Genomic DNA, 27,707 nt, shown 5'->3' with positions numbered 1-27,707 from the left:
GGTAAGTAGGAATTTAGCCTCAATAATACCCCAAAAGAAACCAAGGATCACCATGCGTCATTCACACTCTACTAAATGTTTGAGTGAGTTGTAGTTCACATAGTTATCTCATACCCAAACCGAGAGCAAACTATATCTTAACATGGGTGGAGAATAAATATCTCAGTAAGTGCACATAAGTTTGGCATTTATTGCAGGACCCGAGTGCAAAAGTGAAGCTGCCATTTGCCGAACGATCTACTTTGTAGTGTTTATTCAACTACAGATGGACGGAGTTTATCGTGTCAAATTAGCTATGTTTCTTAGCTTAAAGGTAAGTATTGTATAGTCAGTTCTTTGTACGAACTGCTATACCATGTAGTATGGGAAGCTAATTATTAGTGAGTTGAATTAGCCGACACACCCCTCCAAATCGTGTAGTGTTAATTGCGCCTTGTCCGTAGTTTGGCAGGGTGGTTCTCCGTGCTATTCAAAAATTATAAATGGATATTGGGCCAGATGAGCCTAAATGAAGGTCATATTTATCGATTGAGTGTGCTCTCCCTCGGGTACATATATTGTCACGGATTATTTGGCAGAGCTAGCAGGTAGTAGGTATATTCGTATTAAATTATTCAATATTTTTTGTGCCTATATTCCTCTACAGTCAAAGTAACGGGCTGTTCCCACTGCAAAAGGTCAACAGTTTACCCATAAGTTACGATCTCTGCCACCTATCCCGGTCGGTAGTCTGCCTATTGCCAAGCCAGTAAATTATTACCGCTGCCGAGAACCAGCAGGTTGCCCCGAAATTACTATCTCTGTAGCTTGTACCTGTTAGTAATCTGCCTATTGTGTGCAGTACGGCTCGATCCCTGCTTCAATATTTGCAACATACAGGCAAGCCGGTCGAGCCAGAGCTAAGATACCTAGGTATCTCAATATAGTGCCGCACGCATTCTCGCATTAATGGATTTCAGACCAGACCATATACGGATGGTATTTCTGCCATTAGTCTTTTTATACTGCGAAACGCGCGTCGGCGTTTAAACTCTTATGTTTGTTGGTCCTGTACCCTGCTTGATCAATGTTAATAGCAGGCTCTAGAATGAATAGGGAAAGTTAATGTTGACGGCACCAATTTATGGTTGCCAAGGGACATGAACAGCCGTTTTCTTGCTTAGTATAAAAAGACTAATGGGAGAAATACCATCCGTATATGGTCTGGTCTGAAATCCATTAATGCGAGAATGCGTGCGGCACTATATTGAGATACCTAGGTATCTTAGCTCTGGCTCGACCGGCTTGCCTGTATGTTGCAAATATTGAAGCAGGGATCGAGCCGTACTGCACACAATAGGCAGATTACTAACAGGTACAAGCTACAGAGATAGTAATTTCGGGGCAACCTGCTGGTTCTCGGCAGCGGTAATAATTTACTGGCTTGGCAATAGGCAGACTACCGACCGGGATAGGTGGCAGAGATCGTAACTTATGGGTAAACTGTTGACCTTTTGCAGTGGGAACAGCCCGTTACTTTGACTGTAGAGGAATATAGGCACAAAAAATATTGAATAATTTAATACGAATATACCTACTACCTGCTAGCTCTGCCAAATAATCCGTGACAATATATGTACCCGAGGGAGAGCACACTCAATCGATAAATATGACCTTTATTTAGGCTCATCTGGCCCAATATCCATTTATAATTTTTGAATAGCACGGAGAACCACCCTGCCAAACTACGGACAAGGCGCAATTAACACTACACGATTTGGAGGGGTGTGTCGGCTAATTCAACTCACTAATAATTAGCTTCCCATACTACATGGTATAGCAGTTCGTACAAAGAACTGACTATACAATACTTACCTTTAAGCTAAGAAACATAGCTAATTTGACACGATAAACTCCGTCCATCTGTAGTTGAATAAACACTACAAAGTAGATCGTTCGGCAAATGGCAGCTTCACTTTTGCACTCGGGTCCTGCAATAAATGCCAAACTTATGTGCACTTACTGAGATATTTATTCTCCACCCATGTTAAGATATAGTTTGCTCTCGGTTTGGGTATGAGATAACTATGTGAACTACAACTCACTCAAACATTTAGTAGAGTGTGAATGACGCATGGTGATCCTTGGTTTCTTTTGGGGTATTATTGAGGCTAAATTCCTACTTACCTCAGAAATCCTTGCTTCTTCACTAGCATACGCCGCTAGCCAGCAATTAACTGTCCCTTGGTAACAATTATAGCAAAAATCCTTATTTGCGACACTGCTATAATGTTGCAATATCGATAGTGAAACAGTTCCAACTCCAACAAACATAGGATTTTTCCTTTTTAACCTTTCCTTCCCCGTGTATGTTGTTTTAACAACCTTTTAGAAGTAATTTAATAAAGTTTATTTTATTATTTATATGGTGTGCCTTGACCAAGTGTGTGCCCTTTCTCGCTATTTAGGTTAAAAACCGTTATCCCCTTCCCTTGATTTCTGAACTCTTTGATGGAGTAAAGGGAGCCACTATTTTCTCTAAGCTCGATCTAAGAGGCGCGTATAATTTAATACGAATCCGAGAAGGGGATGAATGGAAAACGGCCTTTAATACCCATAATATCTGTGATGGGCATTATGAATATCTGGTAATGCCCTTTGGGTTATGTAACGCTCCTGCTGTCTTCCAAGAATTGGTAAATTACATATTCCGTGATCTTTTAGGTCGATGTGTAGTAGTATACTTTAGTAGTATACTATTTTGATTTATTCAAATAGTCTGTCTGATCATCGTGCCCATGTTCAGGAGGTCTTACTTAGATTAAGGCAAAATCATTTGTATGCTAAAATTGAGAAGTGCATTTCCGAAGTCTCTTTGGTTCACTTCCTTGGGTATATTATTTCCCATAAAGGTCTATAAATGGACCCAGCCAAGGTTCAGGCTATCCTAAATTGGGTACAACCCTTGTCTCTGTGAGCCATACAGAGGTTTGGGGGTTTCGCCAATTATTACAGACAATTTATTAAGAACTATTCTACACTAGTGGTTCCAATTACTGCTCTCACTAAAAAGGGTGCTGACCCTATCTGGTCAGAAGAGGCCTTAACAGCCTTCAAACCGCTAAAGGAAGCTTTTATTTCTGCTCCTGTACTCCTGCACCCTGATTCAGCTCTCCCTTTTCTGGTAGAGGTAGATGCTTCTGAAGTTGGGGCAGGGGCGATCCTATCTCAGCGTCACCCAGTGACCAATAAGGTTCACCCGTGTGGTTTCTTTTCTAAAAAGTTTTCTCCTACGGAGATGAATTATGATATTGGTAATAGGGAATTACTGGCCATAAAATTGGCATCCATAGAATGGAGACACCTCTTGGAGGGGGCTAAACATGTAGGAAAAGCAGATGCCCTGTCTAGAAGTTTTGACCCCAATCCACTGGAGGGATGTCAACCTGAGTTGATTGTAGCAGCCCTGAGTCCAGACTTACTTTCTTCTTTGACTGAAGCCCAGGTTAACTCTCCTCCCAATGTTTCCCCGGGGAAGTTATTTGTTCCGGAAAATCTCCGTAAGGCGGTTTTCCTAGAAGCCCATGATTCTAGAGTGGCTGGGCACCCTGGTCGCAATAAAACCTGTTCTCTTCTGTCCCGCACCCTCTGGAGGCCAACTTTGAGACAAGATGTTGTCCAACTTGTCAACACTCTAAACCTTCCAGATCCTTGCCTCAGGGCCTACTACAATCAGTTCCATGGATTTCATTGTAGCTTTACCTCCTTCCAAAGGGAATACTGTCATATGGGTGGTTGTGGACCGCTTTAGCAAAATGTCTCATTTTATTCCCCTTCCCGCCCTCTCATCTGCAAAGTCCCTTGCAGAACGTTTCTTGACTGATATCTTTAGGCTCCATGGGGCTCCGCTGAATATAGTCTCCGATAGGGGGTTCAGTTCGTTTCAAGGTTTTGGCGGGCTTTCTGTTTGCTGATGGGTACAGAGTTGTCCTTGTCCTCGGCTTATCATCCACGGACAAATGGGCAGACGGAAAGGACAAATCAGTCTCTGGAGCAGTACCTTAGATGTTATGTCTCCAGTAATCAATCCCTTTGGGCTGATTTTCTTCCATGGGCTAAGTTTGCATCCAATAATTCCACTCGCTTGTCCACTGGGGAATCTCCGTTTTTTGTTGTTTTTGGTTACCATCCCAGAGTTTTTTCTACTTTGTCTTCTGACGTTCCTGCTGTTAATTCTTTAGTCTATCATTTCTCTTACATTTGGCAAAAGGTTCAAGATGCATTATCTACCGCAATAGCTGCTCAAAAGAAAGCCTTTGATAAACGTCATAAAGCCAGGGCCGGATTTCTGTTTTGGGCGCCCCGAGGCCGCCCCTGTCGGTCGCCCCCTCCCCACCCGTGCGCATGCGTGAAAGCGCACCCCCCAGTGCGCATGCGCGAAAGCGCGCCCCCCAGTGCGAAAGCGCGCCCCCCCTTGCGCATGCGCGAAAGTGACCCCACCAGTGCGCATGCGCTCCTTTAAACTCCCATACGGAGCAGTGGGGAGAGGTCCCGACTGCTCCGTATGGGAGGCCTTTGTGGCCTCTCCACAAATCCGGGCCTGCATAAAGCGTCACCCGGATATCAGGTTGGTGAAAGAGTTCCTTCTAAGAATGTTCCTATGAAGGTTTCCTCTGCCAAATTTGCACCCAAGTTTATGGGTCCTTTTTCGGTATCTGAAGTTTTAAACCTCAACACGGTCCAATTAGAGCTTCCTCCCGAACTTAAAATTTCTAATTCCTTTCATGTTTCTCTGTTAAAACCTGCTAGAACTGTTCAGCAGAGATCTCCTCCTTCTCCAATATCTGTTGAAGGGCAACCTGAATATATGGTGCAGAGGTTGGTAGATTCTCGTCTCTACAGGGGTAAATTGCAGTGCTTGGTACACTGGCAAGGTTACGGTCCTGAGGAGAGATCTTGGGTTCCGGCTTCTAATGTTCGGGCAGATGGTCTTATTTCTCAGTTCCATGCTAGGTTTCCTGATAAACCTAGGGGTCCGGTGGCCCCCTCTGGAGGGGGGTAATGTAATGATACCTGGTGGTCTAGTGGGGCAGCAGGGATGCCCACTGCCTCCTGTGTGGGGACACCCACTATCATCATCTTCTAGGCACGCGCACACGTCCATCTCCCTTTTGATATACGTGCGCGCTCATCCGTTTCCGCGAATGCGCGATGTTCTCTTCGTCGTGCCGATGACGTCATTTTGGCGCGAAAATTCAAATATTTAAATCGTTCTCTGCCTGTGTTCATTGCCCAACATACTTTTCTTCTTGTGAGTTCCTGGGTGTTTTATTAGTGTTTTGCTGTGTATTGACTCCTGCCTGAACCGACCTTTGCTGTTTGACTATTCTCCTGGATTCCGATTTTGTACTGCGCTGACTGATAACCCCGGCCTGTCCCAGACCACTCAGAATTGTTCCCCATCTTCCTGCCACACGATTGGTTCCCTTGCCTGCTCAGAACTTTCTCCTTAGGTCTCTCACTATAAGTCCTAGCGGCATCTGAGTAGCGAAGGGCTTCTCCCGACGTGAAAGGCGGCTGTTATAGGCAGAAGCATGAGCCGAGACCTTGGCGCCTGTGCTGAGTTTTGGGATACCGATCATGACAGTACCATGGCTCTACAAGTGAATGCACATTACTGTTCTACTCTTCCTCACTCACAGCGCAGTCAGCCTAAGTCCCTAAACATTCACTCTCCTGGCATTTCTGAAAATTGTGCTTCTGCCTCTCACAACAGCCCCCATTAAATTCATATTAAACACATATGTGACTTATTTTGGGTGAGATATGGGTTGGGCAAGTTCCAGCAGCAGAGAGATAATTACACACCGACTCGCTGGCAACCGTCCAAGGAACTAGGTTTGTAGTAAGAGGAGAGAATGTGCCTCTGTTTGGCATTCAGTTATAGCACACAAAAATAAGTCATAGATGTTGGGATGGACTCACTGGCAACCATCCAAGGCACTAGGTTAATGGAAGAGAGAGAAACTTAACATAGTTACATAGGGTTGACAAAAGACCAGAGTCCATCAAGTTCAACCCTTCCAAGTAAACCCAGCACCCAAAACCTATACTTACCAATCTATACCAACACATAAATAAACAAGGCAATTCACCTTTAGGCTAATTTCAGACGAGGCGTAGGGCGTATACTTTCAGCAAAAAGTTTAGCAAGTGTTTATAAATATATGCCCTACACCTCGTCTGGCATTAGCCTTAAATTAACTTTTAGTTAACCTCTAGGCCAGGGGATCAGCAAGATAGCTTGACTCCCAGCAGAGTCCTACAGCCTGGAGTTTGGCACAATGCCATGTGCTCTCTCCTTTTTATGATATAAGTGAAGCTTGGCAAAAGGGGACAGATAAAATGGCAACACAATGAAAACACAATGAAAAGCTGAATAGAGAAAAAAAAGAATAAGAGAAAAGCTGAACAAAACAGAAGCAGAGGTTGGCAAGATAGTAGGAGAATCATATGGAGACAGTAGGATGAAATGAGACTTAATTGCAATCACTTGAAGTGCTGGCATGGTATGTGATTCAGTAGGGTTGTCACCTTTAAAAACTGGGAGAACTGGTTCATCCCTAGCTCTATCTATATTCTGCCCAGTCCCTTAATTAAAGTACAGAATCCAGAAGGCTCTGAAATACAGCAATGCTAATTTAAAAAAAAAAACACTAATTTTTTAACAATTTGCTTTTTCTTTCTGTAATAATAGGAAATTAACTGTCACGCTTAGTGTCTTAATATTTATGTTACTGTTTTTCATTTATTGCCCAGATTTTTTGTTCAGGTTTCACAAGGCTGAAAGCCAAACAGACAGTTGAGACCTGAACAGGCCTAAGAAAACCAAAATGTTCAGGTCAAAACTGAACAGATGGCAGTTTCAGCATGTATGGGCCAATACTCCATCCCATGGTCAGGGCTGGCCTAAGGCCAATTGGACCTTTAGGGCCCGCATCCATGGAAGCCCTGCACCAGGGGGAATGAGCACATACAGCTGTTCAGCCCACCCCCAACCATGATTGGCTGATAATGATATGTGTTCTGGGACATTAAACACAAAGTGGGCCCTGCATTCATACTGCTACCCCAGAGTACCCACTGTCTGTCACTGTGTATAGTGCGCTTGGGGGGGCAATAATCCCTGTCTCACACTGTGAGTATGCTCAAACGTCAGTGCCCAGTGCTTGGGGCCACATTGTGCCATGAAATGTTGGGGGTCAAAGCACCCACCGGTGTTGGGCCCTGCACCCCCAAGGTGCCCCTGGCGGCCATGTCCCCCTAACCCCTCCAACAGGGGCCCCAGCCACTGCCCGACATCTGCGGGCAGGGGAGCATCGACAGGGGTAGGGTCTGGGCCCAGTATCCCAGTGGCCCAGTCCGACCGTGGGGCGAATGGAACTAGAGAAAGAGAGGGAAAAAGGCAGGGTTACACCACCAGTCACATGGAGACAGCAAGAGGCAGGGACTGTTTGCCTACCCTGCACTAATTACCCTCCTGGCTGTGCTGCTGAGAATGTGTCTCTCTCCTACATCCATTAAAGGCGGCCCCTAGGCCGTGCCCCCCCCCGAATGCGCGAACACCCAGACATTGGTCGCTCGAAAGATCCTTCCCACCCTCCACAGACGTTCAGGGCCGAATTGTCAGATATGGAAGTAGAAACCATAGGATTTCTACCTCCTTCTGCCGATTCAGCCCTAAACGTAGATTTTGCTCAGGCGCCTTCTATGGCACCCAATCAAAATCTTTTAACCGGCCGATCGGCGAGTCGACCGATATCCGCAGCGATATCGGTCGCCTCCCTGAGTTGCCATACACGCACTTATTATATACGATATCATTGGTGCGTGCATGGCCAGGTTAACACAGGGCACTTTATAGCTACTGTTTATACTGCTCTGTGTGTGTATCAGTCAGGGACACAGCACAGCAGTCTCACAACCCCGCCCCCTCAGTCCTACTATGGGAGTGCAAAGGAGCACTATTGGCCCCGCCCCTCCCTGCAACGCTCTGCTCTTTTATTCTATGTGACTGGTTAGACAGCGGCCACAGTCACAGGAACACTGAAGAAAAGACGACGTGCCCTACCAGTCGGCTGTGCAGCGGTAAGCTTTCCTGTATTGTGTAACCAGTGTGTGTTTTTTCATACACAAGTGATTTATCCACACACACACTCCTTTTCTCTCTTTAACTTTATATCCCACACACACACCTATATATACAGGCGCACACATAAATAGATATTTATCTATATATATATATATATATATATATATATATATATATAAAGACAGTGAGCCGCACACACAGGGACTTTGCAAAAAATAATATGTTTATTTGGAAAAAAGGTCCATCGTTTCACACACCAACTGTGCTCTTCCTCAGGGACAAACCACCCTGTCCCTGAGGAAGAGCACAGTTGGTGCTCGAAACGTTGGACCTTTTTTCCAAATAAACTTATTATTATTTGCAAAGTCCCTGTGTGTGCGGCTCACTGTCTTTATAATATTTTTTTTTGCCAGCACCCTGGGCGTTTGAACATCTATAGGGTGTGCTCTGTTTGTTCTCGTATATATATATATATATACGCAAACTCATACACAGAGATGATGAGTGACAGATATTTGTATTTCCATATATACAAACATATATATATTATTTTTATATATATATATACATACACACACATGCCAGCAAGAAGCAGATATAGATACATGGCTGGTAAGTTTGCCTGGGGTTGGGGGGGCGACGTGGCCAGTGAATGAAGAAATGTTAAGCGATTTTTGTTTTGTTTTTTTTATTATGCGACTCTGTAGGACTGGGAACTGTCTCTCTAAAAATGGCGGGTGTTGAAGCAAATGTTCCTTTTTTTATTTAGAACGATCAGGTAACTGCTGCGTTGTTTCTATCAAACAAGGAACACCCTTCCCTTTTCTCTTTAGCAGCGGAACAGCGCCCTCTGCTGTTAGTTGCATGCCGTACTGAGTAGGTACTAGGGGTAGGCAGAAGAGGCAGCTGCCTAGGGCGCAACGATTGGGGCGGGGGGTGAGGTGTGCCCAGCTGGCTCAGCCCGCCCCGTATGTACTTAAGTGTGCGCCAGGTCTGATGGCTGTCAGTCTTTCTCTTGTCAGAGGAGCCTTATATAATGTCCCTGCTTTTCCTGATACTGGTCCTTCTATCCGCAGCAGGTAATTCAACTGAGCCGGAGATATAAGTATGACTACGGGGCCATATATATGTTGTTTTTTTAGAGGTTTCACCGATATTTAATGCATTTTCCTGATTTTACATTTTCACAGATTTTGGACCGTACGAAAATATAAAATCAGGGTTCTACTATATATACATCACCTGCTCCGCTATTTCTCTTTTATCATATATTTTTCAGCATCAGTAAGGTCACATTGTTGGTGTGTACGTTTGTTAGTACAAGGGGTATTTTACACCTGTATTATAAAGAGCCTTACACACCTTAATCCCTACTTTCTATAACTGTATTCTTGCCATGTATGTGCTGCTCTTGCTTTTCTTACAGCCACATTTGCTTTCTCTCCAGCCCGCAGTGTGCAAGGGCTCTCACAGAGCTGCTGGAAGGACTGCCTGCTACAAGACTGCCAGTGCACCATCGAGTGCCCGAATTGGCATTTCCAAACCAATAATGGAATTCTGCTGCCCAACTACCTCCAACAGGCCAAAGCACGGATCTACCCTGATCTTATTTGTCTTCTGGATCTAAAGGCAGAGGTTTGCAGCATTAAACACACTGATCATCATGGGTTCATTAATAGGATACCAAACTGCGGTAAGTGTAATAATCACATTTTGCATAGTTGAAGAAAGGGCTCACACCAATATGCATTGCCACTACCCCCTATTACCTGTCTGAGAAGCACAGCAAGTCACCTGCTCATGTTCTGCCTGAGTGCTACCTTGAGACTTATAGTATTTACTATAAAAGGATAAGTGCCCAGGCACGGGCTGCCTGTTGTGTTAACTGGATTCAACATTATAGCAATATTGAGTCCACTGATTAACAATAAAGGGGTATTCTGATCTAATTTGCAACCAACAAACGTATTTGTAGCTGTAATATTGGTGTGTAGGCGCCATCTCAGTGCATTGTGCCCGAGTCTGAGCTTTCAGCCAGCGCTACACATTAGAACTGCTTTCAGCTAACCTATTGTTTCTCCTACTCCCATGTAACTGGAGGAGTCCCAAGCCGGACTTGGATTACTTACTATTGAGTGCTATTCTGATACCTACTGGGAGCTGCTGTCTTGCTCCCTTCCCATTGTTCTGCTGATTGGCTCCTGGGGGGGGGGATATCACTCCAACTTGCAGCGCAGCAGTAAAGTGTGCCTGAGTCTGAGCTTTCAGCCAGCGCTACACATTAGAACTGCTTTCAGCTAACCTATTGTTTCTCCTACTCCCATGTAACTGGAGGAGTCCCAAGCCGGACTTGGATTTCTTACTATTGAGTGCTATTCTGATACCTACTGGGAGCTGCTATCTTGCTCCCTTCCCATTGTTCTGCTGATCGGCTGCTGGGGGTGAGGGGGGGGGGGATATCACTCCAACTTGCAGCGCAGCAGTAAAGTGTGAGCTTTCAGAACTCCTTACATAGGTTGTATTGCAAGTTGTAGCTGTTTGCATTGGTGCTCTTCATGGCCAACACTGTATCAGTTTTAGGCAAGGATTTCTTCATTTAGCTATCTACACTTGTGTGCCACGTGCCTAATGCCTATTTTGGAACTTTCTGGATAGTGTATGATTAATTATGGCAGCTCCTACTGGTAATAATAAACACATGCTCATTGGGGAAAAGGCTTTTTTGTGCAGAATAATATATGGGAATTAATATAAACCTGAAAATTATTTAATCTTTTTTTTTTTTTTTTGTCTTGAGATTTACTTTTTCCCATCATTTGTTTTTCAGCTCTGTCTATGTGCCCGGCCACTCCTGCACCGCCAAACACCACCGCTGTTGACCGTAACACCACCGCTGATCAGAAGGCCACACCCAGCAAAGACTTGACCACAAGACTTAGAGGTAAGTTCATGTTAATATAAGTGGTGATAGTGTCCATGTCCAGTCTTTACTTTTTAAAGAACAAGGAATTCCCAGTGTATTGGTGGGTGCCAAATTGCTGGGCAAACCCCCAAGGAACTGAATGGCAAGGTTTTTCTCCCCAAGGGAAAAGGTAAACTGACCGGCATCTTACCTTTCCCAGGTGTCCCTCGCATACACTTGGACACGACTAGGAATGCTACGGAAGCTTGTGGTACTGGTCTGCCTTGTTTACTCTGGGCCAGTGCATTTTTTTTCTTGAAGGGAATGGTATAACCCAGAGGTCCCCAGCCTTTTATACCCATGAGCCACATTCAAATGGAGTTTTGGGGAGCAACACAAACATTGGCACCTGGGGGTGCCAATAAAAGCTATAACTGGCTATTTGGTAGCCTCTATGTGGACTGGCAGCCTATAGAAGGCTCTGTTTGGCTTTACACTGGGTTTTATGCATTTAAAACTTGCCTCCAAGCCAGAAATTCAAAAATAAGCACCTACTTTGAGCCCCCTGGGTTCCAGGGGTTGGGGAGGAACATGTTGCTCATGAACCACTGGTTGGGGATCACTGGTATAACCCCTTTTCAACATGAGTGCAATGATTAGGAATCCCCCCAAAATAGTTTAACTTTTTATGAACATTTGACATTGACAGTGTAAATCTAAGACCAGTTACAACTGGTCTTTATTATTTGTAGTTTTTGAGTTATTTAGCTTTTTATTTAGCAGCCCTGTTTTGGAATTTCAGCTGCCATCTGGTCGTTAGGGTTCAGTTTACCCTAGCAACCAGGCAGTGGCTTGAAGAAAATGGAATATAAATAGTAGGGAGCGTGAACAGAAAGATCAGTAATAAGACAAAACGTAATAAAACTGTAGCCTTACAGAGCAATAGTTTTTGGCTGCCGGGGTCAGTGAAAAGAGGCAGAAGAGAAATAAAGGCAAATAATTCCGAAAAAGTTTAATCACTTAGACATAATACTGCCACTTTTACCGAGGTCTGTTCCACTGTTTTCTCCAGTTGGTATTTCCACTCGGCCTTTACTCAACATGTTTTGTTTCAAAGGGCACCTTACTTATTCATCATTATTTATATTGCTGTTCTGAAACCTTCCCATTCTCTATGATTTTATTTATTTTTTATGAACCTGGGCTCTGAATATCAACCCACCATGGTCACGATACAATAGATAACTTATTTGTGCTACATATAATGCATAATAAATAACTAATATATATATATATATATAGAACTGGGGGAATGTTAAGCCTATTTGGATGGTGGCGATTAATGCATCTCATGTTGCTGAGTATAGATTGGACCAGTGATCACATATTTCACACAGACACAAAACCACCTCTGAGCTCCTCCATATAAATGATGTTTAGATATCTTGAGTAAAAAGAGTGGGGGGAAAATGGCCTCCCCAATGAACAAAACTGTGCTTGTTTGTCCATACATTGCAATATATGCAAGCTGGCCAATTACAGCCGGAAGGAGCATTCTTGCACTCATTTTCATCTCATCTGTTACCCTCAGTGTCTGCTGAGCAATGCATTGGTCCTACAGGTAACCAGGCCCCAAAAACAGGCTTTGAACCAGCAAAAGGTAGCAGCAAATACATAAAAAATAATGAAGAAGCCAAATAACCATATGAATTTGTTTCTTTCATTGCTACTACATTCACCTCTACCCCACTGACTGCTCATTCGTTACATGGCAATGACAAATATTGCACCCCCAAAGCCAAAACAGAATCAATGGGGCCTGAACTTGCTAAACTAAACTAAACTGCCCCAAAAACAGTATTCTGTGGGGGTGGGTGGGTAAATTGATATTTGGCAGATCTTCTCTACCCATATTTCCTGGTAGATCCACTGTTATTCTGCAATAGCACAGCCCCTGTGAAGCTATTGCCACAATTTATTGTTCTTCCTCTCCTTTTAAAAGAGAAGGAAAGGCTAATAAAGAGTTAATCTCAAGCTGCAGGCATACCTTCAGTTCTCTCAATAGTGCCCTTAAGTCTCCCCATATTTCTCCCGTTCAGATGATCAGAAGCCTCCTAGGAAAAAAACTGCTGAGCTGTGTAAAAGTTCCCATAATGCCTCACTCCTGCACCAAGAGCAAGACCGGTGTACATGCTCAGTTAGTAAGACTATGAGTCAGCTTCCTGCTGATTGGCTCAGATCCACATTCCTACGGGGGGGGAGTGAGTTCTTAGCATTCTGGAGGGAGGGGGGAGCAGGAGAGGAGAGAGCTGCGTGTCTCTGGCAGAGGAAAACAGACACAAGAAATCCTTTTGCAGAGAACTCGCGTTTCTGTGAGTGCTTATAGCTGTATTTACCTAGATCTTTCTGATAAAGCCTACTGAGTTTTTACCTTTCTTTCACCTTTGACTGCTATGCCTAGATATGTGATAAAATGTAGATTGAGATTTTTATGTTAACAATAATTTCTGGAGTGTGCATTAATACAGACTTTTTTGTCTCTCCTTTTTGTTCCAGTAATTGTATGTGTTATTGGCGGTGTTGCTATTGCAGTGATTGTAGGAGTGATTTGTTGGGTAAGTACAACTTGGCACTAAGAGGTGTGTGTGTGTGTTACACGTATTTATGGTGTTTTTATCCTGTATATTACAATTTAGAATGGTATAGAGGAAGCCTTTTAGGGGATTTCTTTTCTTATAATTGTTAGCAGGCCTATCCTCTTTTTAACCTGAAAATGTTATTTGCGTCCCTGACCCACAAGCAGAAAAACAAATTGGCTGAGTGGGTTCCATTCTATTTTGCTTATATTTATTTTAAAACTGCTACCTGTTAGGGTTATTAATCCCAAGCAGCCAAATCATCGTTGAAATTCCAAGCCTGAGAGTTGCAGTGTGTTCAATGTGAACCACCTATCTAAGGCTTGTGCATATTTATTTAGTTTTTGTCTGTGTGTAGGGCTGCTCTACAGTATTCAATATACACTTATTTTCCTTCCCAGCTTGTTTACTGGGGCCATTTGGAGTCTTTGTGATGATTATTTATGCTTTCTCTAACTGGCACTTGCACATATTGTGTAACATGTATGACGTATATCGACAGTATGTGGCTGTAGGGCAGCCATTGGGGGCGGGTACAGCCATACGCACTTGAATGTTCTTTAGTAGCGATTGGCATGGTACAGGGCCCAAAGAAATACTTGCTTATGCCCCCATTGGGAACTACCGGCCTGAATTGGTTGTAAAGGAGTTGCCATATTTTTCTCAATCACAATTTTGTCCATTTTGATTTTCATCTGTGCCAGGGTGAGTGAAGGGAAGCTTTACTGCCCTGAAATGTAACTTCTAAAGCAATGTAGCAGCATTCCCTTCATTAACAGACCTGTGCCATTACATGCAAAGCCCACTGTGCTGCTGTTTCAGGAGGTAGAACAATAACTGCTTTATATATTGCAATTGAGGCTTAAAATCTTTTATTTATTGTGTCTTTTGTCTCTTTCAGAAAACTAAAAAAAAGCAAAACATCACAGCATGTCAATTCCATCTTATATAAGAAACCTTTTCTACAATTTCAGTGTAATGTTGGAAGGTAAAGAGTGGATTCAGTCTCCTTAACATTCAGAAACAGTACATATTTTGATGTTTGAATGTTTGGGGGGGGGGGGCATATGGGGTGTGGCATAGCACCCTTGCCATTGTATGGTTCTCTCTATAGAAGGAACCGTATCTATCTAATAGTGACCAGTCTTGTGGTGGTTCACCCTTGGCTCCAGCAGCCAAAAAACTATTGCTCTGCGGGGCTACAATTTTACTTCTTTCTGTTCAGCCCCTTTACTGTTCATTGTCAGTCTCTCGGACAAACCACTCCCTGGCTGTGAAGGTAAATTGGACCCTAGCAACCAGAAAGCTATTCAAACTCTGAGCTGGAGAGCTGCTGAACAAAAAGTGAAATGATAACAAAACGAGTAATAAAAAAATAAAGACCAATTGCAAGTTGTCTGAGAATAGCGCACTCTACATCATAGTAAAAGTTAAACTCAAAGGTGAACATCCTCTTTAAGGTACCGCTATAAGAAGCCACATGGATGAGAATGGAAACATTAATGATTACTGTATGGAATCCAAATATAGAGGAGAGCACCATAAAGCAGAATTCTGCTAAAATGCTATTTATTTCAGACCAAAATACACAACATGTTTCGGGCAATGTGACGCCCTTTATCAAGTGATTACTGTATATACTCGAGTATAAGCCTAGTTTTTCAGCACTCAAAATGTGCTGAAAAAGTCACCCTCGGCTTATACTCGAGTCGGGTGCCATGGGTCCCTCTAGACGAGCACCCTCTGTCCTTTGTGTGCAAATTAGGCCCCCCGCAACCAGACCCCCCAGTGCCCTGGCCCACTCCCAGTCGCAATACTTATTCCCCGTTACGTGTCCTCCGGGACTGGGCCCTGCTGCCAGTTTGCCAATGTGCAATGAGCGTGGAGTAGTACTCACATTGTTTTTGTTGACCCTCTTCTCCGCTTACAGAGCTAGTTTATGGTTTTTCTTTTAAATAAATATTTTAAAAACATATACCCCACTGATGCTTCAATTTATGTTATTTACTGGTTTTTATTTTGATTATTGAAACTTAGTAGTAGCTGCTGCATTTCCCACCCTAGGCTTATACTCAAGTCAATAAGTTTTTCCAGTTTTGTTAAGTAAAATTAGGGCCCTCGGCTTATATTCGGATCGGCTTATACTCGAGTATATACGGTAGTTGTCATGTCTCGTTCTTATTAGGGTAAAACAAGCACCAGTTCTGCTTACACTACTAATTCTGTGTATTCTCTGTCTCTATCCTTTAGTTGAATAGAAGGAATACAATTCTTCATAGTCGGAGGGACCAGTGATTCCAGCGCTGAACTGCCAAACTGAGGATTCGGAATGAAGCAGCATCTGCTGTGAATAATAGAAACGTGGATACAAAGTCACGGGAATTCACGCTCTTCTGTACTGTGATAATGCTGCTTTAAAGGCATCTGATCCTTCTGTACTCGGGGACTCATTAAGTGAAATACTGAACAATACCACTACTGGTTTAATGTCTCACATAGGTGCGCTGTATATAATGAGCACATTTTTCACTTATGGTTTTTTTGTATATCTTACTGTAACTGATCAGCCCTGTGGCCTTGGATTCTAAGCTTTAAAAGCGGAATGTTTGTTCCTTAGTAGTGATGAGCGAATCTGTTCCGTTTCAAAAGATCCGCGAAACGGCGAAAATGTCCTGCGACAAAAAAAAATTGTCGCCCGCGGCTATTATTTTGTCGCACAGCTATTGTTTCGTCGCCCGCGGCTATTATTTTGTCGCACGGCTATTGTTTCGTCGCCCGCGGCTATTATTTTGTTGCCCACGGCTATTATTTTGTAGCGTGGCTATTATTTCGTCGCCCGCGACCATTCTTTTTTGACGCCGGCGACAATTTTTGGACGTGCAGCGAATTTTTCCGCGGAGAATTTTTTCATCCGTTTCGCAAAACAATCCGCCAATGGCGAAACGTGGAAATTTGCCGCGAATCCATGCCTGGTGAAACATTTCGCCCATCACTATTCCTTAGTTTAGAGGCTACAGTTACCCATACAAGCCCAGATCTGGGCAGTTTGGCTGACTGTTTTGATACAGTCTGATGGTCTGGATGTGTGTGTCAGTTTTGAGAGACCTTGTTAAAGGAACAGTAACACTAAAAAATAAAAAACGTTTTAAAATAATTAAAATATAATGTACTGTTGCCCTGCACTGGTAAAAGTTGTGTGTTTGCTTCAGAAAGACTACTATAGTTAACAGGGTCGGACTGGGGGGTGCAGGGCCCACCGGGGCTCCCGCCCCAGGGGCCCTGCAGGTGCCCAAGCCGCGTCCCCTAACCCCCCCAAGGGCCCCCCTAACCCCCCCGAAGGGCCCCCGCCTGACGTCCTCTCCGAGCGCGTATAAATTGAACGCGTCGGGGAGGAACAGTCAGTATGGGGGAGCGCCGTCAAAGGTCGGACTGGGCCGCTGGGGCCCACTAGGGCCGGGGCCCACCGGGATTTTTCCCGGTGTCCCGGCGGCCCAGTCCGACCCTGATAGTTAATAGAAATAGCTGTTGTGTAGCCCCGGGGGCAGCCATTTAAACTGAAAAAAGGAGAAAAGGCACAGGTTACATAAGAAGATAACAGATAACTGTGTAGAATACAATGGGAATCTGCTATGTAACCTGTGCCTTTTCTCCTTTTTTCAATTTAAATGGCTGCCCCCATGGCTACACAGCAGGGTATTTATATAAACTATAGTAGGGTTTCTGTAGCAAACACCCCAGCTGTACCAGTGCAGGAATGGCTGCCCCCGGGGCTACACAGCGGGGTATTTATATAAACTATAGTAGGGTTTCTGTAGCAAACACCCCAGCTGTACCAGTGCAGGAATGGCTGCCCCCGGGGCTACACAGCGGGGTATTTATATAAACTATAGTAGGGTTTCTGTAGCAAACACCCCAGCTGTACCAGTGCAGGAATGGCTGCCCCCGGGGCTACACAGCGGGGTATTTATATAAACTATAGTAGGGTTTCTGTAGCAAACACCCCAGCTGTACCAGTGCAGGAATGGCTGCCCCCGGGGCTACACAGCGGGGTATTTATATAAACTATAGTAGGGTTTCTGTAGCAAACACCCCAGCTGTACCGGTGCAGGAACGGCTGCCCCCGGGGCTACACAGCGGGGTATTTATATAAACTATAGTAGGGTTTCTGTAGCAAACACCCCAGCTGTACCGGTGCAGGAATGGCTGCCCCCGGGGCTACACAGCGGGGTATTTATATAAACTATAGTAGGGTTTCTGTAGCAAACACCCCAGCTGTACCGGTGCAGGAACGGCTGCCCCCATGGCTACACAGCAGGGTATTTATATAAACTGTAGTAGTGTTTATGAAGCAAACACACAACTTTTACCAGGGCAGGGCAATAGTACATAATATATTAATTATTTTTATACTATATTTAAAATATCAGGGTGAACGTTTCATTTATGTTTTTGCTGCCTGTGTCTGTTTTAAAAATTCTGTAGGAATGAATTGTGTAAACCGAGAATCTGTAAATCCCTGCAGCACATCTGTCCAGCAATGATCGCCTCTTTGTAATTCTGTCCATCAAGAATGAACTTACACAGATATTGTCGGGTATAAAAAGGCAGTGGTCAACTACTCGGTTGGATTTGGTGTAATGTGACTTTGGTGCGGCCTCTGTGAGTGCCTTTAGTTTTAAAAAGAGCAAAATGCCAAAGATGGAATTAGAAGCATTAGGCCATACATGTGCAGATCTGCTCTTTTGGTGATGCCATCAAATCTTCCATGGAAATGCCCACCTTGCCATTGGTATTATTGGGCAGATCAGTTAGTTGGGCTTGTTTATGTAACTATTGCCCTCTGATGTGGTCCCCCATTCAACGTGTATAAGTAAACTTGCCCTTATCGGTCAGCTTGGCCTGTGTAAGTGCCACCTTACCGCTTCTATGAACCCCTTTGCACCTTGTATCACTGTGCCAAACCAGTATCCCTGTTTTTACTATGGCCAACAGTAGAATTTTATACCAAATTCTTTTTAAATACTTGAAAAAGTTGACTGTCCATCTTTTTTATGAAAATATGCATTTTTAAAAAATGTTTTCACATTAAATGTAATAAAAACGTTTCAAAAATTGCCTCATCTGTGGCGTTTTTCTTTACCTCTGCCTACTGTCCCTGCTGCTAAACACAAGGAAAAAGTGCAACTCAGGGGATATAAGCTGCTCCGTAAAATGATATAATCGAGAGGCACAGGCCTAGGGTATCTGTAAATATGTTTATATGAAGCGGTTTGTTGGTCAGCATGCAGCGCTCCCTTAGAGACATCCGCAGGGGAAGGTACCAGCCTGCTGGAATGTAACGATTGCCCCATGTGCTGCCACTGTGGGACAAAGTAGACGGCAGTGGAGAGGCAGGAACGGCACAGCAGAATGTTGTCTGATCTATAATGGCAAAATTGCAACTATGAGGTTGAAAACAATAACACTGATTTTTAACCCAGAGTGGGACAGGGCAAAAGCACCACCGATTGGACCAGCGATCTTTCTCCAGTTTTAAAGAAATGCCTATTGGAATGTATAGCCCCCCCAGTACTGGTACAGAAGAACAGGAACAGCACCTCTTGTCTTTGTAGATTAAAATGCCTTTATTCCAAGGTTTTTGGGGCAAACAACAACAACAACAGCAGCAACGTTTCAGCTATCAAGCTAATTGGCAATTACACACAGCACCTTTTATCCCCTGTGCACCCTCTAGTGGAGATGTTCCCATATTACAACCATGTATCAAACAGCAGTGTAGCTAAGTAGACACTCATGTGTTACAATTACTGTATATACTCGAGTATAAACCTAGTTTTTCAGCACCCAAAATGTGCTGAAAAAGTCACCCTCTGCTTATATTCGAGTCGGGTGCCATGGGTCCCTCTAGACTAGCACCTTTTGTCTTTGGTGTGCAAATTAGGCCACCCGCAACCAGAACCTCAAGTGCCCTGGCCTAGGCTCCCACTAGCAATACTTATTCCCCCTTTCGTGTCCTCTGAGACCGGGTCTGCTGCCAGTTTGCCAATGTGCAATGAGCGTGGGGTAGTACTCATATTGTTTTTGTTGACCCTCTTCTCCGCTTACAGAGCTAGTTTACTGTTTTTCTTTGAAATAAATATTTAAAAGCATATACCCCACTGATGCCTCAATTATTATTGTTATTTTATTGGTATTTATTTTGATTATTGAAACTTAGCAGTAGCTGCTGCATTTCCCACCCTAGGCTTATACTCGAGTCCATACGTTTTTCCAGTTTTTTTTAGGTAAAATTAGGTACCTCGGCTTATATTCCGATCGGCTTATACTCGAGTATATACGGTAAGTGATCAATGTGTATCTTCAAGTGTTAGTTGAACTGCAACACAATACCCTTATAAATTTTAAAAAACATAAAAAATGAAATAAAAAACAAAGGCCGGGACAAGAGGAGAATAATGGAGAAAGAGAGAAAAGATTTTTTTATCTAAAGATTGGTCTTAGTACTGTAACGCTGCTTACTGCACATTGGCAGATATGCAATAATCTCCATTTACAACCAGCAGGGGGGGCTGCTATGTATCAGTGGGTACATGTGCCAATACAGAGATGCAGGGTGCTGCACTGCTATTAACCCTTTTGTCCCTCAATATAACCTGGGTGCCATTTTATATGTAAAACTTCTGGCTTGGGGAGCAGAGGGGCACTTTTAAACCCCGTTTCAGAGCTACTGCCCCCCCTGGCAATTGCCCCCGTTTGCCACCCCTGTGTGGGTCTGTGAATTCCCTGGATTGGCAGCCATTCAAGCAGCCAGCTTAGGAGCGCCTTCTGAACAGAAAACCAATCAGGGAGCCACCAGCAGCACCACAGGCCACCATTGGCTGTAAACCTGAAGTGCCTCTCTCATTGGCTGGGGGAGGGGAATAGTATTTCTTTCAAGAATAGCGTCACTAGCCCGCAACTCCAGAGAAGGAAACATGTTTCTATGTCACTTCTATTGGGCAAGAGAACTGCCCAATAAAAAAGTGGTACAGTTGTGATCCAGTATTATGTACACAAAGTGGCAAACCAACCCCATGTCATGAGGGGGATAATGATCCACTCCAGGGTTTTTTTTGAGCCCTTATTTCATGGTATCATTTAATGTAAAGAGGAATTCAGGCCTAAAAAATGGAACTGGATCAGTATCTTCCCTCATGACATACAGCATTGGCCTATGACCCCTTAATGCAGACCCTCTGGTATTCGCCATAGCATATATATTTAGGAGCAACAGGTTGTCAGAGCAGTGGTGTAGGGGTGGGACTATGACATGGCTAGCGGCACATGGGTTGGCCATGATATAGCAGGGCAGAACATGCCATGGATTTTGGGCTATCCAGATGGGCAATTCTGTGCCACAGGCTACCCTGAGGCAGCTTGTCTGATGCAGTTCCCTGACTGGCCTCAGTGCCGGGCAAGGGAAAGGAGCATTACTGGTGCCGAGAGTGCAGTTGTACTTTCTGCACCAAAAGGGCTGAAATTCCAATTTTAAAGCCAGGAGCAGCTTTTTGCCAGCTTTGGTACCTGTGGGGCGCTGCCACCTGAGGCGAGATTCTCTCCTTGCCTTATGGTAGCGGCACCGCTGTATCCGAATGAAGAAGAGGTAAGATCAGGGCAATGTACTTTGTAATACCAGCCTTGCCTGGCGTTTTACCTGCTTAGGTGGAAACCATAGTCTGGTGGGGGGGGGGGGGATATTTTCAAACAGGGTAAAGGGAGAACAAAAAGAGGGTTAAACTGTGTTTTTTGTTTCAGTTTCTAATGCTAACATGCAATTTTTTTATTATCTTTACTTCAACTTGCCAAATACCTGCGGCCAACCTGGTGAGTACACCTTTCAGCCACTTCCCCCACATACCAACTGATCAGATGGGGGTTGATAAAAACCACACCTTGCCCAGTGTTCAGTAACTGTTGAGTTTTATTGCTTCTCGCAGACGTACTGTCCCACCATCCACAGAAAAACCCTTTGATATGGAGATTTGGCTTCAGATGTAACTTGAACAACTGGTTTATAGTAATCAGTAGAGATCCCCTCTACACAGTGTATGTGTATAGAGACACATACATACATTACAAATAAGGGCATCCAAGATGAATGATTTCTTACATAGCTCTCAGTACAAGTGAGGGAATACAGGGGGGTAGGGGGGACAGCTCTCAGTACAAGTGAGGGAATACAGGGTTATGGGAGATAGCTCTCAGTACAAGTGAGGGAATACAGGGGTAGGGGGGATAGCTCTCAGTACAAGTGAGGGAATACAGGGGTAGGGGAGATAGCTCTCAGTACAAGTGAGGGAATACAGGGGTAGGGGAGATAGCTCTCAGTACAAGTGAGGGAATACAGGGGTAGGGGGGATAGCTCTCAGTACAAGTGAGGGAATACAGGGGTAGGGGGGATAGCTCTCAGTACAAGTGAGGGAATACAGGGGTAGGGGGATAGCTCTCAGTACAAGTGAGGGAATACAGGGGTAGGGGAGATAGCTCTCAGTACAAGTGAGGGAATACAGGGGTAGGGGGGATAGCTCTCAGTACAAGTGAGGGAATACAGGGGTAGGGGGGATAGCTCTCAGTACAAGTGAGGGAATACAGGGGTAGGGGGATAGCTCTCAGTACAAGTGAGGGAATACAGGGGTAGGGGAGATAGCTCTCAGTACAAGTGAGGGAATACAGGGGTAGGGGGGATAGCTCTCAGTACAAGTGAGGGAATACAGGGGTATGGGAGATAGCTCTCAGTACAAGTGAGGGAATACAGGGGTAGGGGGATAGCTCTCAGTACAAGTGAGGGAATACAGGGGTAGGGGGGATAGCTCTCAGTACAAGTGAGGGAATACAGGGGTAGGGGGGATAGCTCTCAGTACAAGTGAGGGAATACAGGGGTAGGGGAGATAGCTCTCAGTACAAGTGAGGGAATACAGGGGTAGGGGGGATAGCTCTCAGTACAAGTGAGGGAATACAGGGGTATGGGGGATAGCTCTCAGTACAAGTGAGGGAATACAGGGGTAGGGGAGATAGCTCTCAGTACAAGTGAGGGAATACAGGGGTAGGGGAGATAGCTCTCAGTACAAGTGAGGGAATACAGGGGTAGGGGAGATAGCTCTCAGTACAAGTGAGGGAATACAGGGGTAGGGGAGATAGCTCTCAGTACAAGTGAGGGAATACAGGGTTATGGGAGATAGCTCTCAGTACAAGTTGCCCCAGGGACCGGTCCGATTGCCATCTTGGAGTCAGGAAGGAATTTTTTCCCCTCTGAGGCAAATTAGAGAGGCTTCAGATGGGGTTTTTTGCCTTCCTCTGGATCAACTAGCGGTTAGGCAGGTTATATATAGGCATTATGGCTGTACGTGATGGACATATGTCTTTTTTCAACCCAACTTACTATGTTACTATACCCACACACGTACATATACACACACATACACTAATACACACACACTGATGATACACACTGTAAGGGGTTAGGTAGCGGGGACCAGCTTGCTGGGGTTAAAGCAGCCCTTGGCACAATTCCAACACGTGAGAGTGTAGTCTCTTTTAGGCAGTTTATTTTCACTTGTATAAAAATTACAAATTGTTCAAAATAAAATCCTTGCCACATAATGGGCCCTACCTAACACAGGTCAGTAGCCCTAACTAACCAGGAGCAGACCTACCGCCTGTCTCCCACACACAGAAAAGGAAACAAAGTTCAAACCTTGTAGTCCTTTCAAAATCTCTCAGTCGGCTCCCCGGCAGCTTCCCCGAGTCTCCCCCCCAGACTGCAGCTTCTACTTTGCTCAGGCTGCCTTTTAATTAGCCAGCTGAGAGGCCTCAGGTAACCCACAATACCCGGGCCGGACTAGCAGTCCCGCAACCATTCTTTTAGGAACCTGGGACATATATAAGCTCCGTCCTGGACTTTCCCAGGTATCCTGACAGTGACCTTATCACAACACATACAGACACACACACACTCACACACTGATACACTGATACACACACACACTGATACACACACACACTGTGATACACATACACACACACACTGATACACTGATACACACACACACTGTGATACACATACACACACACACTGATACACTGATACACACACACACTGTGATACACATACACACACACACTGATACACTGATACACACACACACACTGTGATACACATACACACACACACTGTGATACACATACACACACACACTGATACACTGATACACACACACACACACTGTGATACACATACACACACACACTGATACACACACACACTGTGATACACATACACACACACACTGATACACACACACTGTGATACACATACACACACACACACTGATACACACACACTGATACACACACACTGATACACTGATACACACACACTGTGATACACATACACACACACACTGATACACTGATACACACACACACACACTGATACACTGATACACACACACTGTGATACACATACACACACACTGATACACACACACTGATACACACACACACACACACACACTGATACACATACACACACTGATACACACACACTGATACACACACACACACACACTGATACACACACACTGATACACACACACACACTGATACACATACACACACACTGATACACATACACACACACTGATACACATACACACACACTGATACACACACACACTCATACACACACACTGATACACACACACACTGATACACATACACACACTGATACACACACACACACACTGATACACACACACACTGATACACACACACACTGATACACATACACACACTGATACACATACACACACACTGATACACACACACACTGATACACATACACACACTGATACACACACACACACTGTGATACACATACACACACACACTGATACACACACACACACTGTGATACACATACACACACACACACACACTGATACACTGATACACACACACACACACTGTGATACACATACACACACACACACTGATACACACACACACACACACTGTGATACACATACATACACACACACACACACTGATACACTGATACACACACACACACTGATACACTGATACACACACACACACACACACTGATACACATACACACACACACTGATACACATACACACACACTGATACACACACACACACACACACACTGATACACATACACACACACACACACACACTGATACACATACACACACACTGATACACATACACACACACTGATACACATACACACACACTGATACACACACACACACTGATACACATACACACACTGATACACACACACTGATACACACACACACACACACACTGATACACACACACTGATACACACACACACACACACTGATACACATACACACACACACACTGATACACATACACACACTGATACACACACTGATACACACACACACACACACACTGATACACACACACACACACACACACACACACACACTGATACACATACACACACACACTGATACACACACACTGGTACACACACACACACACACTGATACACACACACACACACACTGATACACATACACACACACTGATACACACACACACACACTGATACACACACACACACACACACTGATACACATACACACACACACACACACACACTGATACACACACACTGGTACACACACACACACACACACACACTGATACACATACACACACACACACACACTGATACACATACACACACACTGATACACATACACACTGGTACACACACACACACACTGATACACATACACACACACTGATACACATACACTGATACACACACACTGATACACATACACTGATACACACACACACACACACACACACACTGATGATACACACATACACACACACATACTGATACACACACATACAGACACACACACTGATACACACACATACAGACACACACATACTGATACACATACCGGCACACACACACAAACTGCTCTCCTGCTCTCTCCTGTCCCCGCCCCTCCACAGTATGTGTATTACAAACCAGCATGGTGGTGTGTACATAAGCACGGGGGGGCGTGTATCATCAGTAAGCAGTCACAGTGCGCGCATTTTTCAGGGCTCTCAGTCCCAGCCCGGTGCTCACAGGAAGTAACAAACTGAGCTGTAGATTTGCAGCGGAATCGGACGCACTGGGCACAATGGCAGGGAGACGTCTGATCCTTTCCCTGGGTGCGATTGTTGCAGGTGAGTCCCTACTGCCCCACACTGTTGTGTTGCGATTGCTTTTGCTTTGGAACTCTGGCGCTAAGGGGGCTTTCAAACGGGATGATTCCTGTCAGTGTCTCAATGTGCCGCTGCCTGCCCTGCCTGCTCTGTACATCGGCAACAGCTGATCTCATAGGGAAGATAAAGTCACTGGCAATATAATGCTGTAGAAGTTTCTAACTGAAAACGGAACATGAGGGAGGTTGCAGGCTAAAGGGAATATATACCATACATTTTTACAATGCACTAAACCATGTAAAATAATGTAAAATAGAAGTAATTGCTTTTATTTTAATACCTTTGGGTTCAAATATATCCATAACTGCTTCAAAACTGTGTTCTACCCACCCCTTATGCCAGCTGGGACCAGGACCCGACCCTGACAGACTTCACTAAAAGTGCCTCAGCTGGTTAAAGTGCAGTGAATATACATGGGCGGGGCTTTGCAATGTCACAGGCAGTCCATTCCTTCTCTACTCGCTCCCCCCCCCCCATACAAGCAGCACAAGCAGAGAGACATGAGGAGGAAACTGGGAGGGGTTTCCCTGGGTAAAGCCTGTCAGTCAGTGCTGTGACCCCTCCCTATGGGAGCCTGAAGGACACTCCCACCAGCAGAGACATGAGGAGGAAACTGGGAGGGGTTTCCCTGGGTAAAGCCGGTCAGTCAGTGCTGTGACCCCTCCCTATGGGAGCCTGAAGGACACTCCCACCAGCAGAGACATGAGGAGGAAACTGGGAGGGGTTTCCCTGGGTAAAGCCTGTCAGTCAGTGCTGTGACACTCCCTGTGGGAGCCTGAAGGACACTCCCACCAGCAGAGAGACATGAGGAGGAAACTGGGAGGGGTTTCCCTGGGTAAAGCCGGTCAGTCAGTGCTGTGACCCCTCCCTATGGGAGCCTGAAGGACACTCCCACCAGCAGAGACATGAGGAGGAAACTGGGAGGGGTTTCCCTGGGTAAAGCCGGTCAGTCAGTGCTGTGACACTCCCTGTGGGAGCCTGAAGGACACTCCCACCAGCAGAGAGACATGAGGAGGAAACTGGGAGGGGTTTCCCTGGGTAAAGCCTGTCAGTCAGTGCTGTGACCCCTCCCTATGGGAGCCTGAAGGACACTCCCACCAGCAGAGACATGAGGAGGAAACTGGGAGGGGTTTCCCTGGGTAAAGCCTGTCAGTCAGTGCTGTGACACTCCCTGTGGGAGCCTGAAGGACACTCCCACCAGCAGAGAGACATGAGGAGGAAACTGGGAGGGGTTTCCCTGGGTAAAGCCGGTCAGTCAGTGCTGTGACCCCTCCCTATGGGAGCCTGAAGGACACTCCCACCAGCAGAGACATGAGGAGGAAACTGGGAGGGGTTTCCCTGGGTAAAGCCTGTCAGTCAGTGCTGTGACCCCTCCCTATGGGAGCCTGAAGGACACTCCCACCAGCAGAGACATGAGGAGGAAACTGGGAGGGGTTTCCCTGGGTAAAGCCTGTCAGTCAGTGCTGTGACACTCCCTGTGGGAGCCTGAAGGACACTCCCACCAGCAGAGAGACTTGAGGAGGAAACTGGGAGGGGTTTCCCTGGGTAAAGCCTGTCAGTCAGTGCTGTGACACTCCCTGTGGGAGACTGAACGACACAGCAGCCGGCAGCAGAGAGACAGAAGGAGGAAACTGGGAGGGGTTTCCCTGGGTAAAGCCTGTCAGTCAGTGCTGTGACACTCCCTGTGGGAGACTGAACGACACAGCAG

This window comes from Xenopus tropicalis, chromosome 8, assembly GCF_000004195.4.
Source record: "Xenopus tropicalis strain Nigerian chromosome 8, UCB_Xtro_10.0, whole genome shotgun sequence".
NCBI lineage: Eukaryota > Metazoa > Chordata > Amphibia > Anura > Pipidae > Xenopus > Xenopus tropicalis.
The sequence above is the reverse complement of the archived record's forward strand: the minus strand, read 5'-3'. Positions refer to the sequence as shown.